Consider the following 16,278-nt stretch of genomic DNA (forward strand, 5'->3'; position numbering starts at 1 on the left):
TGCAGCCAGAACGGGCATTTAAGGGCCTTTTGGGGGAAATATTTGACGGCAGTTTGTAGGGCCTGTCACCACTGATGGGCTGTCTTTTCCTTGGAAGCGATACAACATTTCTTTTTCAGTTGAGTTGCCCCATCCTCAGTGGGCTTTAGCCCACCTCTGCCAGCACGTCCACCGCTGTCATGATGATGCCAAGGTGGTGGCCTGTGTGCCCTGGGACCTCGTTGTTCATGACCTTGCATTTAGATTTAAACACAGCCGTAAGCTACCGCGTATAAAGTTTGCCCAGAGGCTAATTGTGAAGTCCAGGGTTCGCGGGTGGATGGCCCACAGCAGGAAGCCATGGCTTCAAAGGCCTCTCCCTTGGTCTAGAACTTCTTCCTACGCCCACGCCAGACACTGAATGTCTGGCCAAAATGTGCACTGGCTTTTTGGTTCCGTTTTCCAGTTCCTTGGATCGGAAGGCATCGTTTGACTGCATCCTGCCAAGGTAGTAGAAGTCAGGGACAGCTTTCAAGTCTTCCGTGCCAGCAAAGACTCGGTGGTGAGGAGGGCTTCCCTGGATCTGAATTAACCGCGACCCAGGTTTTCAGGATGATTAATAACCTGCCGCACGGCGCTCCTGCGGAATGTGACTCACGGTCTCCAGGAGGATGCTCTGGTTGGGGGTAAGGTGTCTCGGGGTTAGGAGCACAGCCTGGTGCCAACTCTGGACCATAGGATGCCGGAGATTGGAGAGATATCAAAGGTCATTGACTCCAATATCTACTTTTGTCGACAATGAAGGAACCCTGGCTAAGTGGAGGGACTTCCCCACGGGGAGAGCGCCAGGTTCTCTCGACTTCCGGTGTTGTGCTCTCCACGTGGAACTCGCTGCTTTGACATTCAATCCAGGGATGTTGGTTGTGGTTGTTGGGGATGTTCAGTTAACGTGTGTCTCCCCAGCTGAGCTGCTTCATGACGAGAGAGACCTTCTCCTGTTTTCGTTTTGTTTTTTGTAGTCTCAAGAAATTTAAGCTTTAGGGAAGATGAAACTAACATATGAAATCCATAAAGGGTAATCATATACTAGGCCGTGTGTCAAGTAGAATGGGAATTCAGAGAAAGGAGACATTGGTATGGTCTCAGATAATTGAAAAAATCTTCATAGAATTGGAGTTTTCTCTTAGCAAGTAGAAGAAAGAGGGAAAATATTCTGGGTGAGGGGATGCCTGCACCGCAACTTGAGGAGGGGATGGGAAGTCGGCTTGCGGGGTTGGAAGAAGGATGCGCCTGGGGAGGTTGTGGGCAACGCGGTTGGAAGGATGGGGTGGGCCCAGTTCTTAGATGCCATGAAACCCCCGCTGAGGCATCTGTGCCATTTCAGTAGGTTCAGGGGAACTTTGGCGCTGGAAAGAGAGTCTGGTGGCCTTTTGCAAGGTGGATGGGACACGGGGCAGGGGACAAGGAATAGGTCAGGGTGTTCTGTAGAGAGGATTCCTCTGTGGTGAGTGAGGCTGAGAATGTGGAGCCTGTAGGCCCCAGACTTGAGTCCAAATTCCAGCTCCTTCCCTTCCTGTTGATGGGACCTTGCCCAGGGTACATTCTCCCACCTGACCTTGGTTTACTCCTCCGTAAAATGGGGATGATCTCATTGCTTCCAAGGACTGATGAAGGACTAGATGTAATAAAATACATGAAATGCTTAGTTTGGTGTCTTATGCATGGAAAACACTCAGTCAATGGTGGCTGTATTAGTGTCCTGTTTCTGTCGTAAGAAATGATCGAAAACAGGGTGACTTAAAACGACAGAAATCTGTGGTCTCATGGTTCTGGAGGCCAGGAGTCTGAAATCAAGGCGTTCCGTTCACAGGCTTGGTTCCTTCTGGAAGTCGAATCTGTTCCGCCCTCCTCCCAGCCCCTGCTGGTGGTCGGCAAGCCTGGGCCTTCCTTTCCTTGCAACTGCGTCCCTCCAATCCCTGCCTCTGTGGTCACATGGCCAGCTTCCCTCTGTGTGCCTCTGTGTTCTCACCTCCTAAGGACACCAGTGACTGCATTTAGAGCTCACCTTCTCCAATATGATCGCATCCTAAGTTAATCACCTCTGCAGAGACACTGTTTCCAAATAAGGTCACATTCACAGGTTTGGGGACGAGGCCTCTGGAGCTGGGCTGCCTGGGCTCAGGTCAGGGCTGCATCCCTTGCTAAGTCTGTGCCCTGGATGAATTACTTTCCCAGCTGTGCTCTGTAACAGGGGTAACAGAAGCTCCTCCGCAGAAATTATTGTGAGGACGAGCGAGTGAATACAGGTGGCACCCTGGTCCCGGGGCCGGGCATCGGGCAGCTTGCTAGTAGGCGCTGCATCGTCGATGCAGTCATGGTTACCACCCTTAGTCCTATGCACCGTGCCCCTGCACGGTATGGGCATAAAGACCCTTGACATTGCGATTCAGGGCCCCAAGAGGCCCCTCAAGGTGAGACTTGAGAGACAGCAGTTTCCTGCAAAAGGTAAGAGTTCAGGAAGACGAGCAACAAGCCCCTGTGACGCGGGGCCCTGGTGGAGGGGCTGAGAGGGGTGGAGCAGCTGGAGGGTGAGGACCGGCGGTGAGTCCAGGAGCGGCGGCCGGGCACCAAGGGTGATGCCGAGGGCACCTGAGGCCCGTCAGGATGCAGAGTCACCTGAACCTGGGGCGCCTTTGTGCTCGTCTCTGCAGGATTTCTGTCTGTTCTCAAAGGGCGGTGCAGCATGTGGTGATTTCTTGCGTTTCTCTGAGACCACGGGGCCGTCCTGGCGAGCGGCAGCTCCTCGGCCGCTTGGCAGTGCCGTCCCCCAGGGAATCTGCAGCTCGGATCTCCCCAGAGGCCGAGGGTGTGGGTCTGGGGAGAGGGACTGCCCAGGATGGCACTGTTTCAGCTGTGGCGACAGGTCCCCAGATCGTGCCGTGAGAAGGGGACTGCAAGGCAGGTGGCATTTCCTGGGAAGAGAGAGACTTCCCATGGCCATGTCCCCGTGTCCTGTCTGGTGTGAGCATAGAAATGTGACAAGGAGATGAACGCGGCTACACTGGGAACAGAGCCTTGGTGACATCCTACCCCCATTATTTCCTGGGTGTTGGAGAACAGTGCTCATGAGTGAGAGTGTGTGAGTGTAGGTGTGTGGGAGCATGTGAGAATAAGTGTGAGTGTGTGTGAATGAGTGTGTGTGAGAATAAGTATGAATGTGTGAGTGTATGTGACTGCACGCATGGGTATTTGGTGCAGGGAGGTGGGACAGGGTGACGGTCGTAGTCGTCGTCGGAGGGACGCACAAAGCCTCACTCCTCCCGCACAAGCAAACCCTCTGCAGGGTGCATCTCCCTGGATGCAGGCCAGCGTCAGGAAAACTGCTCACAGAGGGGGAGGAAGCTGACGCTTGCCTGGAGAGGGAAGCCTTCCTGAGCCTTCTCTCCACCTGCAGTGTCCATGCATGTGGCGCTCCAGCCAGGAGGGCAAACTTGCCAGCAGTTTCAGTGACTCCGGGCCACCAGGAAATGTATAGAACGGCTCAGAACGAGTGGGAAAAATACCCCAGAGCAACCAAACGCCAGCACACTGTCCTAGAACAGAGAGGGGGGAAAGGTCCTGAAAAAAACCCACTCCTAACTCGCATGCAACAGACAAAACAAAACTAGGCGGGGGAATTTCAACGTGGGAGAAACAAGAAGAGAACGGCAGAGATACAAGAGAATGGAGAGGCGAAGATTTCCCTTGCTGCCAATGGATGGCGCAGGACGGGATGCTCTCCAGGGGGTGGGATGCTCCCTGAGGGTCCACGGGCCGTTGGCCACCTGGGCATCCTCAGACGTGCAGGCTGCTGGTGGCCGGGAGGAGTTTGAACAGCACAGTAGATAAGAACCAAGATTACCAATTCACCGTGCACCAAATAAAATTCCTCCCGCACAGGTGTATAAATACACCCGTGTTTATGTATAGCCACCCACGTTCTGTACGGCTGCCCATACATGAACATGCATGGCAGACACAATGCCCTAGTGAGGCGGAGAGGAAGGATATAACAATTCCAGCAGTTGGACCCAAGGTAACATGAGTAAAGGGTAATTTACCCTTCATTTAAAATCCGAAGGCATCTTTTTATTGGGAGCTCTTAGCTCTTTTCTGGCCATTTGGAAGAAAAGAAAAGAAATGCTTTGGGATTTGGAAGGAAAATTTCACAACCGGTATATCTTGACTTTCTTTTCCCACAACCAAGACATCCTTTGCTGGAGTCCTTTATCTAGTGCTTTGTATACATATTTTTAATCCTATACAAAAATGATAGCATGTCAGGAAGGATCTATAATAACACCATTTTTTTATTTCACTTCAAAGACTTGGCAATTTCTGATCCATGTGACATTCACACTCCTTCAGGGTCAAACAGCATCTTGCAGCCTTCATAAAATGATTAAATATTTTAAACAGTTCCTGCTTATACCTCCAACGCCCCTGGAGACTGATACTGTTATCGTTTTTGTCAAAGCCAGTTTCCATCCGCATTTGTCATCCCGCTTGCATTTATGAGTTATCAATCGCGATGTCAAAATGCAAAATAACTGATGTTCTTCGGGCGGTATTGGATGGTCTATCCGGGGCTTTTAATCAATGCTGATTTTTATTTTCCATACCCGTACATAAATCTTTACAATTCTGGGCCACATATAACGCGTTTGTACAAAACGCAGTGACAGAAGCAGTAGTTATATTATCAAACATTATACCTCGGGGCTGACTGAGTATCAAGGGCCTTCAAAAGAGAACCCTGGGAATTACTGAGCAGGAGACGGGATCGCAGTGCAGAATGTAAGGAATTCGTTGTTGCCATTTATAAATCAACATCCCGCTAGCTAATCCTTCTCACTTAAATACAGTCCAAATTCTCTCCCTGATCCTCTGCAACTTAGTCATTGTTTTTTAAAAGGCAAAGTTTGCATAATCTACACAAATAATAATGAGCTGTGTTTTCTATTTCCTTCAACTTTTCCCCAGGGACATACATTGAAATGGCAGAATGGAACTTTTTCAGGAATAGCTTCTTTTTAAGTGATAACTGGAATTTTCCATGTTACGTTTCACCCCCAGTCGAGCTAAGAGAGAATTTGCTTTGCCCTTTAAAAGGGCATTTGCCTAGCTGAACGGAAACCGTTGCAGAAATCATTCAAACAAGACATTAGTGCTCAGCAGAATCCCAGTGCGTTGCAGGCACCCGAGGCCATGGGCAATCACTCAGGTATCTCTAAAGTGAAGCAAGAAAGTATAAAAAAAAAAGAAAGTATAAATAAGCTCAGGGTGGGGTACAGCACAGGTGTTCAGCCGGTAGGTCCAAAACCCCGCAAGTATTCACAAGCCTTCTCTAAAGATGGGAACATTAGCGGTGATCTCCAAGTGGTCTCATGGCCACCCGCTTGTATCTTCACGGACCCGCCATAAACTAGTTGGCCTTTGCCCCTACCTCAGGGCCCCTCCTTCATCTCAGGACTCATATATGTCATCACTTAGCTCCTCCAGCGGCTGAGCCAGTGACCAGGCGAGGTTTGCAGTGCAAGAGGCTCTAGCTTAACTGGTTCTCTGGGATTTGCAGCAGAAATCAAGAACCCAAACTGTTGCTGTTACAACAGTAACAGTGGGACAGACGTCTTCTAGTCTTTGAAATCGAAAATCAGATATGAAACAAGTCTTGTGGAGGGATGGCCAGTGGTCAAGACAAAGATGAGATGAATGGGTCCTGACAGCTCAGGCTCTCGCCTAAACCAGGGTATCATCTGAGAGGTGGTTTCCAAAGGCAACTTCCAAATCGCTAATTCCCAAGAGTACGGTTTGATGAAAATGGCTTTCTCCACCGCGTCTCAAGAGGCAATATGTTCTGTATTGAATTCAAGCACTCACAGCTTAACAAAATCAGTGAGTAGCCAGCCTCATTTGGCAACTGGTGTGTTCAATAAGCAGCAGGTGATAACTTCAACATGTATTTATCTGAGCCCGGGGAGACTCACTCAGGAAACAGGAGGTCCTTGCCATCCATGCGATTTCAAAGGAGACTGGAGCAAAGCATCTCCAGGGTGGCCGTGCGGTCAGGAAGTGAGGCTGGGCTGTGGATGGCTGCAGATGCCTGAGCACGCTTGGAACATGCTTTGCTCTGTGCCTGGGGACAATCCAGGCCGAATCGACCTCCTTTCACCTCGGGGAGGACTTCGAATGTTGGAGAGGTGACTGTCCCAAATGCTCCAAGCCTTCTCTCCGGAGTACCTTTCATTCAGGTCCTGCTGCCTTGGTTTGGTCTTGCATTTCTCGTCATCCTTTCTCCTCACCCTCCCCTCAGCACACCCTGGCATTGTCCCCATCCCTGAAAGCCACCCACGTTGACCACGGCCACCATAGGCAGTCAAATCAGGTCACGACAGAGCACCTCTGTCTCCACTGCAATCTCAACACTGCTCTTCTGCACATGCGTTCCAAGGTTAATTTACTCCCCAGATATTTGTAGAGCACCTACTGTGTGTCAGGTGAGGGGTGGGCCCTCTGCTGTCCCGCTGTGCTCGCTGGTAACCGCGCCACACGCGCACGGCTGGCTGTATTGCCATGTGGCTGGTATCTATTGGTGGCCAGGCCTGCTTTGCTCTTTCTTCAAGGGCGATAACACAGCTGGCCCCCAGCAGGGCCACAAAATGCTCTAAGGAAACACTTCCCCAGCGATTTCATTTGGTCGTCTGAGGACCGACATAGTTTCGCCACAATTGGTTGCCTGAGGACCGAAATCGTTTTGCCGCAATTGGTTGGACTATTTTGGTTTTCCAGTATCTGTTCCCAGAGGCCCCCTATTCCTCAATGCAGGTGAGCCCGGGCCTCTGAGGGAGCAGAGACGGGGATGCCAGTGGGATGCTGTGAACCGCAGGGAAGAAAATGCAAGGCTGTTTCCAGGGGGTTAGGGGACAAAGGGGTCCGAAGCCACCCTTCAGGAGGGCATAGCCCCCTAGGAGATGGCCTCAAGGTGACCGAATCCTGAGAGGGGGAAACGCTGAATTTGCTGGACGATATATTATTTGTTCATTCTTCCAATTTCTTTCCTGAGTTGTTGTTTGAATGTGGCTTGATTCCAAGCTCATTGTTCACGGTCTTTCAACTTAACACCAGAAAGATTTGGAAACGTACACATATCTACTCCAGTGGTTTCCAATCAGGGGCGACTCTGCCCCTTCCTCAACAGCTGGCGATGTCTGGAGATGTTTCGGGGCAGAGGGGCTGCCTCCCTGGCGTCTAGTTGGTAGAGGCCAGGAACACTGCTCAACATCCTACAAGGCGTGGGATGGCCCCCCAAACAAAAAGCGATCTGGCCCCAAATATCAACGTTGCCAAGGTTGAGAAACTTTGGTTAAATCCTCCCACGATGCATATTTGCATGGAAGAAAAATACAGGAAGAAGAAAGGAAGAAAAATGAAGCTGTTTGTAATACGAATTTATATATTCCAGCCAGTGTAAGATAAGAGGAGACAATATGTTTCCCTTTTCTGCTTGATAAGAATTGATAAATGTTTATTAATATGGTATTTTTAAGCCGGATTTTTTTTTTATTACTAAAGTACATATTCTAGAAACACCGTTGCTATAATGGCACAAGGTATGGGTGTAGATCCCGTTATGACATGTTTAAACATCTCAATTGCACTTACACTGAGACGACCAGCCTTGGAAAAAGCAATGCTTTTCATATTTATTTTAAATTTTGGATGAAGTACAGCCAATGCAGTTAAATTTAATTTCTGGATTCATGAGAAACTGTACATGATGCCTGTTTTGCCTTGTCACCACAGCATGTGTGTCAATATTTCTGGGTGAAATCAAAGACAAATTCCAAATGACAATTTTGCAAATCATTCCAAAATGGAGAGCGCTGAGATTTTTGGCAAAGGGTTCCTGTGTCTCTGTCTGCAGCTTTGGGATAAGCTTTATTTGTGAAGCGTACGTGTATCTTATCTTGAGGTAAATATTCTGGAACACAGTGTGAGGTCTTCTGTCGACAGACTTTCATTTGATTCAAGTTCTCTCCCTGTCTACTGGTGTGAACTTGACCCATCTATTTTAACCTGCCTATCCCTTTGTTTTCTCTTCTCTCTTCCGTAAAATGGGGATAATAATGCAGGCACTTCCTTCACGGGGTGTTGTAGGATTACAGGGAATCCGGGACCCAGAGTCAGCATCCAGTTACCATTTTATCATTATTAATATTATTATTATAACAGGATTATACTGTATATATTCTAAGTGTATTCCTTTCCTGGGGCTCTCTAACAAAGTACCGCAAACTGGGTAGCTTAAAAAGACAGAAATTTAATTTCTCATAGTTCCAGAGGCTAGAAGTCCTAAGTCAAGGTGTCGGCAAGGCCACGCTCTCTCCCAAGGCTCCGGGAAGGATCGGTTCCGTGCTATTCTCTTAACTTCTGGTGTTGCTGGCATCCCTTGGCTTGTGGATACATTGCCCTGTCTCCGTGGTCACGTGGCATTCTCCTGTGTTCTCCTCTTCTTAGGAGGAGAGCGGTCACGTGGATTTGGGTTAGGGCCCCCTGAGTGGAGTGGGACCTCATCTGAATGTGATCACACCCGCAGAGACCCTGTTGCCAAGTAAGGTCACATTATCACGTGTTGCGACTTAGGAGGTGGACGTTCCTCTTTGGGGCCACAGTGCTACCCACACACCAAGTAGCTCAACAAGACTCTGGATAAACTGGCTTTGTTGAACTTAAATAGAAACTCGTCAAGGTGTCATAGCAGGAAGGCTCCCACCTGCGGGCTTGAAGAAGCATCATAGCTGACCAGGCGTGTGAGGACAAACTGCGAACACTGATATGGAACGTGGTTACAGGGCTCCGGGAGCTGCACATGCGAGCAGCGAATCGTGTAGAAAAATGAACTGGGACTTGGGGCCTAAGGTTGATTTGCAGGGCGCTCCTGTGAAGTTTTTTAAAGCGATTATGATGGCTGTGTGTTTATGAGCTGTTGCGCATGTCACGTGCAGTGAACTGCAGGAAAATCCTGAATTCTTGGAACTTGGGTGATGTGCTTGGAAAGGAAACTCTCTCTCATTTCATGGCCAGTGACTTTCCCGTGAAAAAGTTTAACCTTGCGTCAGCTGTTGCCTCAGGTTAGGACAATTTTGGCTTTCTCGGGTCAACAATAAGTTGTAACTTAAACCTTACCTAACAGGTTTTTGGGATAGGTTGAATTGTGTCTGCCTGGAATTCAGATGTCAAAGTCCTGACCTCCAATTCCTCAGGATGTGACCTTGTTTGGAGATAGGGTCTTTGCAGAGGTAATGCGGGTGGCCCTAATCCGATATGACTGGCATCCTTATGAGAAGGGGAGATTTTGACCCAGACACACACGGGGAGAACCCATCCGAAGATGAAAGCAGAGATCAGGGTGATGCTTCTGCGAGCCAAGCAAACGTTTCCAGCAAACCACCAGCCACTCTGCTGACACCTGACGTTAGACTGCTGATCTCCAGGACTGTGAGAGTGTACATTTCCGTAGTTTAAGCCCCCAGTCCTTGGGACTCTGATGTGGCAGCCCTGGAAACTAACAAGAGTTCTGGGGCACTTCCAGGAGAGGAAATTAGCTCCTAGGGTGGGAGGGACCATGGCATTAGTTCAACCCCCTGTGCCTGAGATGTCCTTTAAACATTATTCATTTAACATTTGCTTGAATACCTCCAATAACAGGGAGCTCACTCTCTCACAGGCACAGCCCATTCCTTTTTTAGACAGTTCTAACTATTGGGAGATTTTTCTTTACCAAAATCTGCTTCCTGTTGTTGTTCTGCCTTCCAAAAGCATATGGAATAGGATGACTTCCTCTTCCCTGTGGCCGACCTTTGGATACTTAAAGATAGCAATCAGGTGCCCTCCAGTCTGCATCTGACCGGCCACCAGAATGAACACCAGGCAGGGACACCCACCAGGCAGCAAGCACTGGCGGTGAGGCTGCTGTAGGCTGATGGGGAGGAGTCCGTCCCTCTGCCCTCCCGCCCTCAGCGTTAATCCCAGCAGATGCCGAGGTACCCGCTGCCCTTCCTGGGGGTGTCTGGTGGGGAGTGCACTGCCTTGCCGAGCGGATGTACAGCGCACAGTGGGGCTTCATCTTCTCTGAGATGAATCTGGAAGAAATTACGGGGAGATGTTGACAGCTAAGACGAAGCTACCTCTCACATAACAGCTCGTACCTGTGTGTGAACACGGTTTTAGCATCAAGACGAAACTTTGGACATGACAGAGAAATGTCCTATCCTGTTTACAGAAGGAGGTGTTTACACAGAGATGGCCATGAACACTCTTTGCCCCAGACACCTTTGTACCACAAACGATGCCCATATTGATCTGAATGGCAGTGTGTAAATATGGTTATCAGCCCATGTGGGATCAGAACAGCTTTCTCTTTCTAGCTGATACTAGACTGTGTCCCTTTGTAGAACCACGTTAAAGGTTAATTTATCTTAATATAAAATAAACCTCACAAACAAGAAGGATTTATTAAGTATCTGCCGGCTGGGGAGCTGCTCTGGAAACTCACCATCTCCTAGGATGCAGGGCGTTTGGTCTTCCTGTCCCTCCCCTGCCCCCAGTCCCGCCCCCTCGTCTCCCCACTCTTCTCTCCACCTCCGTCCTTTAATGAAGGTCTAATTGAAAGACTCAGACCCAGAACCAGACCACTTAGGTAGAGGCCAGCACTTCCCATCCCCATAAACAAATCTCGTGGCATCTGTAGCTTCACTGAAGGTCGTAGGTAGAACCAGTTTGGAGATGGTTCCCCTGCGTTTTGCACCAAGTCCTCAAGGGTGTCTCTGTCCAGTGTTGGCCAAGGGTTACCAAACACCAGTCTTCCATTTAATCATTTCTCTGGCAAAACAATGACATCACTTCCTGTCATTTGACACTTCACTAAACTTGACTCACATCCATTATGGTCCATGAGATACTAAAACTCAGAAAATAGCAAATAATAGCAAAACAGAAAGTAGTGGGGAAATAGCAGTCAGAATGGTGTTTATAGCCACGGTCAAGAAAACTGTAGAGTGATAACTGATAACTGCTACATATTTACGTCTGCAGATGACTGTTTGGGCAGACATATAGCCCACCGTGGTGCCCCAGACTAAGCCTCCACACGAGGTCAACTTTAGTCTCAAAGTTAACCATGTGATGTGTGTTCAATGGATGCTTTCTGGGGAAATCTCTTGCCTTATTCCTGAGAAGACTCCTCGAATGCTGCTATCTCTAAGACTTCAGAGAGCTGAAAGCCACGCTGTGTTCCTTCCGCCTTGCCTCTTTGTTTGTTGGTTCTTCTAGGTCTCTGTTCTTACAAACATCTTCCCTCCATCACCCGCCTGGCCCACGCCAGGAAAGCCTCAGCAGCCGTTGAGCGAGGCTCACTTCTCTCTGCTGCATTGTGTCCTATACACAGCTGGCAGGATAACCTCCAAGAATGCTATTTTCATCAAGCTAAGAGCCCGCAGTAGCTCTGAACCACCTTTTCCAGCCCTCTTCCACCCTTTTCTGACCTCGCTTTCCCCTTGACCCCCCAGAGTTCTGTCCTCTCCGGCTACGTCAAATCCTCTCCCATCCCCTGCACGGGTCTTGCTAGCTACGGCAGTGGCACCTCTGAAAAAGGAATGCCCTCACCCGATTTTCCTGTTACCCCCTCTCCCCACTTTGCAGCCCCATTTCAGGCTCAGATTTCTAGTTTCCAACACGCCCATCTGTGCTCATCCCATGCCACACTCAGCACCCCTGGCCTCTCAGAAATGCACTGTGGTGCACTTACTTGGGTCTAGTTGGGTCTTGAACATGGTTTGCCTTGCAAACTCCAACATAAGCAAATCAGTATGTTTCCTTCTTTCTTTGCTATAACCTCAAACCTGGCGCTGCAAGGCACAGTGGGAGATCCAGGCCAGGCTGGCAGGTAGCTTAGCATGATGGTTGGAAACCTGTGCCATGGAGTGTGGGGCTGAGTTCCAATTCTGGGTCTGTCATTTTCTACCTGAGTGACCTTGAACAAGTTATGTGACCAGATCACAAAATCAGTAGAGAGCCCTCCTTTTATTCTGATGTAGAAAGCTGTGTATTAGGGTTTGCTTTTGTTTATTTCCCCAGTTTTATAGATGATTTACCTGCCAGCTCTCTATGTCTGAAACAACCCATTTACTTCATTTTCTCTATAGGAAATATTCTGAACCAATGGGATCATCACCCCACCCGACCAGTGGGCCGTGTTCCCTTGGAAGTCTGTGTACTGAGGAGAGTACCTCAGTCACGGTCCCTGTGTATCAGTTAGCTGTGCTGCATAACAAACAGTTCCTAAACTTCTGACTTCAGGCAGCAGCACTTTATTTCGCTCATCATCCTCTGGGTCAGCTCCTGAGCTGCACTCAGCTGTGCTCACTCACTCGCCTGCCATCAGTCGCTAGGCTGGTGAGGGCACAGCTGGTGCAGCTTGTGTGCCCTCTTCCAGTGGGCTAGCACAGGCTCCTTGACATAGTGGTGGGCAGAGTTCCAAGAGGGAGGAAGAGAGTGGAGGCCTCGAGCCTAGGCTTGGAGCTGGCATGCTGCCCCCTCTGCTGCACTGTACAGGTCAAAGCAAGTCACCAAACCAGCCCAGCTTCGAGGGGTGGGGAGAAGACTTCATCTCTTGAGAGGAGCTTTCAAGTCACACTGCAGAGAGGTCTGGGGACAGGGAAGAGGACAATGGTGGCTGTTTTCTCAAGCAATCTCCACACCCCTGGTTCCCTCTTGAGTGAGAAGGTCCAGGTGGGAGCAGAATGGGAAGAAGGAGCCACGGTTTCTGGCCTGAGAAGGGACGTTAGTCTGGAGGAGAGGGGACCCACCCCCCGTCTACCATTTTGCAAAATAACAATCCAGGGTCTACAGTTATATGTTTATCTACGAGCATTTTTATCAGGGCTTGGAAATGTTCTCTTCCAATGGCCAGAGAGCAGCTATCTTCTGTGCATTGGTCACAAGTGCTCACCCTGGCCATAGCGGCTCACAGGCAGCCGCAAATGGGGCATCACTGGCTCCCATACCACGTGCGTGCATTGGCCCCCAGGCTGGAGTTACCCAGTGATGATCTAGACCCACCCTGCACCTGTCTTTGGCTTCCTATCTGGAGGGTTCCTTATGGGAAAACAATGAGGTGTCGGGTATTAGTTTTTGGTCATTGAAGAGCCTCTTTCCTGATTTCTCTAGACTCTGTCGGGTCAGAAGGGGGCAGCCGGGCTGCCCTGCCTCGACTGCACGTGGAAGCCTGGCCGTGGAAACCGTGTTCTGCGGTGTCCTGAGTACACAGAACTCCGAGGCCACGGGTCCTGGTGTCGTCCGTCTTCCAGGCGCTGACTTGGCATCTCCCTGAAAATTAGTGCTGGGCTCCACTTGATTTCCTGAAATATCATCACAAAGAATATGACAAATCAAAGAATTTGGTGGTATTGTTGAATCGTATCATCTTCTCTCTCTAAAGCGAGATGGCCTTCCTGGGCTGCAGGCTGGAAGGGGCAGCGGAGTGTTGAAAAGCCGGCTCTGACAAGTGAATAAACACGACAACGAACGCAGGGTCTGCTATTTCACGTGGTGTGTGCGGCATTTATCCGGGTCTTGTCCGTCACACACGCTCTGTTCTGAGAATGGCACAGACGGTTCTGCACCTGGCTTCCGGAATCGGCGAACCACACTGGTAGAACAAAGCCCTCATATTTAGCGGTGTTTCGTTACAACCATTATTTCACTTAAGTTTAGACATCTCTTTGCAAAATCAGATCCTACTTAAAAAAATTCCTGTGCTTTGCAACATTAAACAGAATGATGAGCTGGGGGAAGAAAGTTGCTTAGTAGCCACGGGTTGAGGAAAACTCTTTCAGGTTCAGAAATGAAGCCTTAAGGCAACAGAGTCAGTCACCTTTCTCACAAACAAGAATGTCATTTGGAACACGGCGCAGATACTTCCAAGGAAGTTATGCTCGTTGAAACCAGAGCCTGCTCCCCGGCCAGGGCGGTGGTGCAGAGGCTGGGGAGGGCCGGGTACCGCTGCCTCGGTCAAGTCCCCTGGAGCGGGTGCCCCGGCCGTCACCCGCTCAGCACGTGGGCTGACCTCTGCCCCCCTGGGTACCGCTGCCCCCCACTGACCTTTTTCCCTGGCCATCGTCTATTTGGCTTCATACGGACGTGACCTGCATTTGAAGCCAACTTCTGAGAGAGAAAAGATAACACACCCCGAGCCCAAATCTTTCTTTTCTTTACTTTTTTTTTTAATCAGACAAATGTTTTAATAATTTGTTTTTAGTAACACAACTTGATAATAATTCAGAAAATGTGCTGAGTGTGATTTAAATTTTGGCAGAACTAGCATCTTCCTTTGATTAGGCTATTTGATACAATAGAGCAAACATTCTATTTAAAAGGTTCTTTTTTGCCATAAAACTTTATATAATATTGAATTAGTGAAAAGGTAAATGGTTCCACCATCCTACTGGACTAATGTAGTGCTGACATTTGATCATCTAGTCACTATCTGTAAAGATCCTATCCAATGAGAGGGAAATTGTTGCTTCACCAGGTAAGCATTTTCACTGTTAGATAATACTTTCATTTGCAGGTATACAAATGCTCGATTTAATTTAGTTTTTAAATTAAGAAAATCAGGTGTTAATATTGTTTTTCTATTTATGAACACTCTCTGATTTAAAAACAAAATCCAAAGATACACTATACTGTGATGCTCAAAAGAAATTAATAATTAACCACTCCTGCTACTGCATGGTCAGTAATGGGGAGGGATTCATTTGTATAGGGTAGACCGTTTGATTCTACTGTGACCAAGAAGACTATATTCTTTTTTGTTTTGTTTTGTTTTGAATTTATTTTTTTATACAGCAGGTTCTTATTAGTTATCCGTTTTATACATATTAGTGTATATAGGCCAATCCCAATCTCCCAGTTCATCCCACCGCCATCTTTTCCCTACTTTCACGGGCTTTTCTAGAGAGAAGGAACAGGCTTTACGAGGAAATGAGCAACTCGGCCATAACCTTAGGGAAAGCCCACAGCTTGCGATGGGACCTGCCAGCTCTTGGGTCTCCTGGGATGGTTGTGGGGAGCGTTCCAGTCCGGACTCTCTCTATGAAATTCACCAACTGTTCTATGTTTTGGGTTCCATTCCCCATCTGCTTTTGACTTTCAAGCCAGGGAGTCATTGTGGAGATGGAGTTTCAAACGTGCTTCAAGAGGGGCAGAGACGGAGTAACCATATTTATTCATTCTCAAAGGACGGTCTTCATTTGGCGCCATCGCTAGAAGCAGTGGCCAGTGAGCCTGTCCTGAAGAGGGCCGGAGAGGAAATCACGTAGGACCCCCGGGCCGCCTGGTCTCTGGTGCGTTTCGCAGCCACGGTGGCTGCAGCTGGAGGTGCTGTGTGCTTGGGGCGCAGCTGTGCTCCCACAAAGCTTTATCTACAGCATCAGGCGGCCCTGGGGTCTGGGCGTGCAGCCCTGTGCGCAGAGTCCCCGAGTTAAAGGCTTAGAGCAGAAAGAAGGGGCTGCAAGCAGGTGTGTTTGTGGTGGGCGCGGGGGGTGGTGCATTGGATGGGGGCTCTGAGGACAGAGTGTGATGTGAAATCTACAGGTTACCCCGAGGGGACAGGCCTAGCAGCTCCCCAAGGAGGGAATGGCCAGATCAAGGCAGAGACCAAGGAATGTGGCATTTTCTCCTTTGAGACTCCCCAGTGATTATGCTAGACTGTTAGGAGGAAAGAAAAGAAAACCTCCATGTAGTACGTGGAGTTGGCCTGTGGTCCTTGTGAGAAGGACCTTGCCGGCCCGTTTACAGGAGGGAAAAGTTAGGCTCCGAGAGGTGGGATGAATTGTCCACAACACTTTCCTGATGTTTTTTCCTCTAAGGCACAGAGCCATGGCGGGTTCCTTTTGAATTCTTCGCAGCCCCGAGCTGAGGGCTCCGCGTCTACCGGGTGACCCCTCGCTGCTGTGGGAGCTCAGTCGTCCTCTCTCTGCTGTCCACGTGGCCTGCTGCCCCGTCCCTTGCTGGCCCGGCCCTGCTCAGCCGCGCGTCTCCAGGCTGCGTTGCCCGGGCTCTGGCTTGGCTCGGGGTGATTGGGGGGAAGAGGGGAGGACAGGAGAGAGAGGCCTGGCTGTTTCTCCCCATCTCTGCCTGGGAGCTGTGTCTCCTCTGTGTTTCCAGCTCCTGGGGTGACCCCACCCTGGGTGCGGGAAA

This window comes from Grampus griseus (genome assembly GCF_964374135.1).
Source record: "Grampus griseus genome assembly, chromosome: 12".
NCBI lineage: Eukaryota > Metazoa > Chordata > Mammalia > Artiodactyla > Delphinidae > Grampus > Grampus griseus.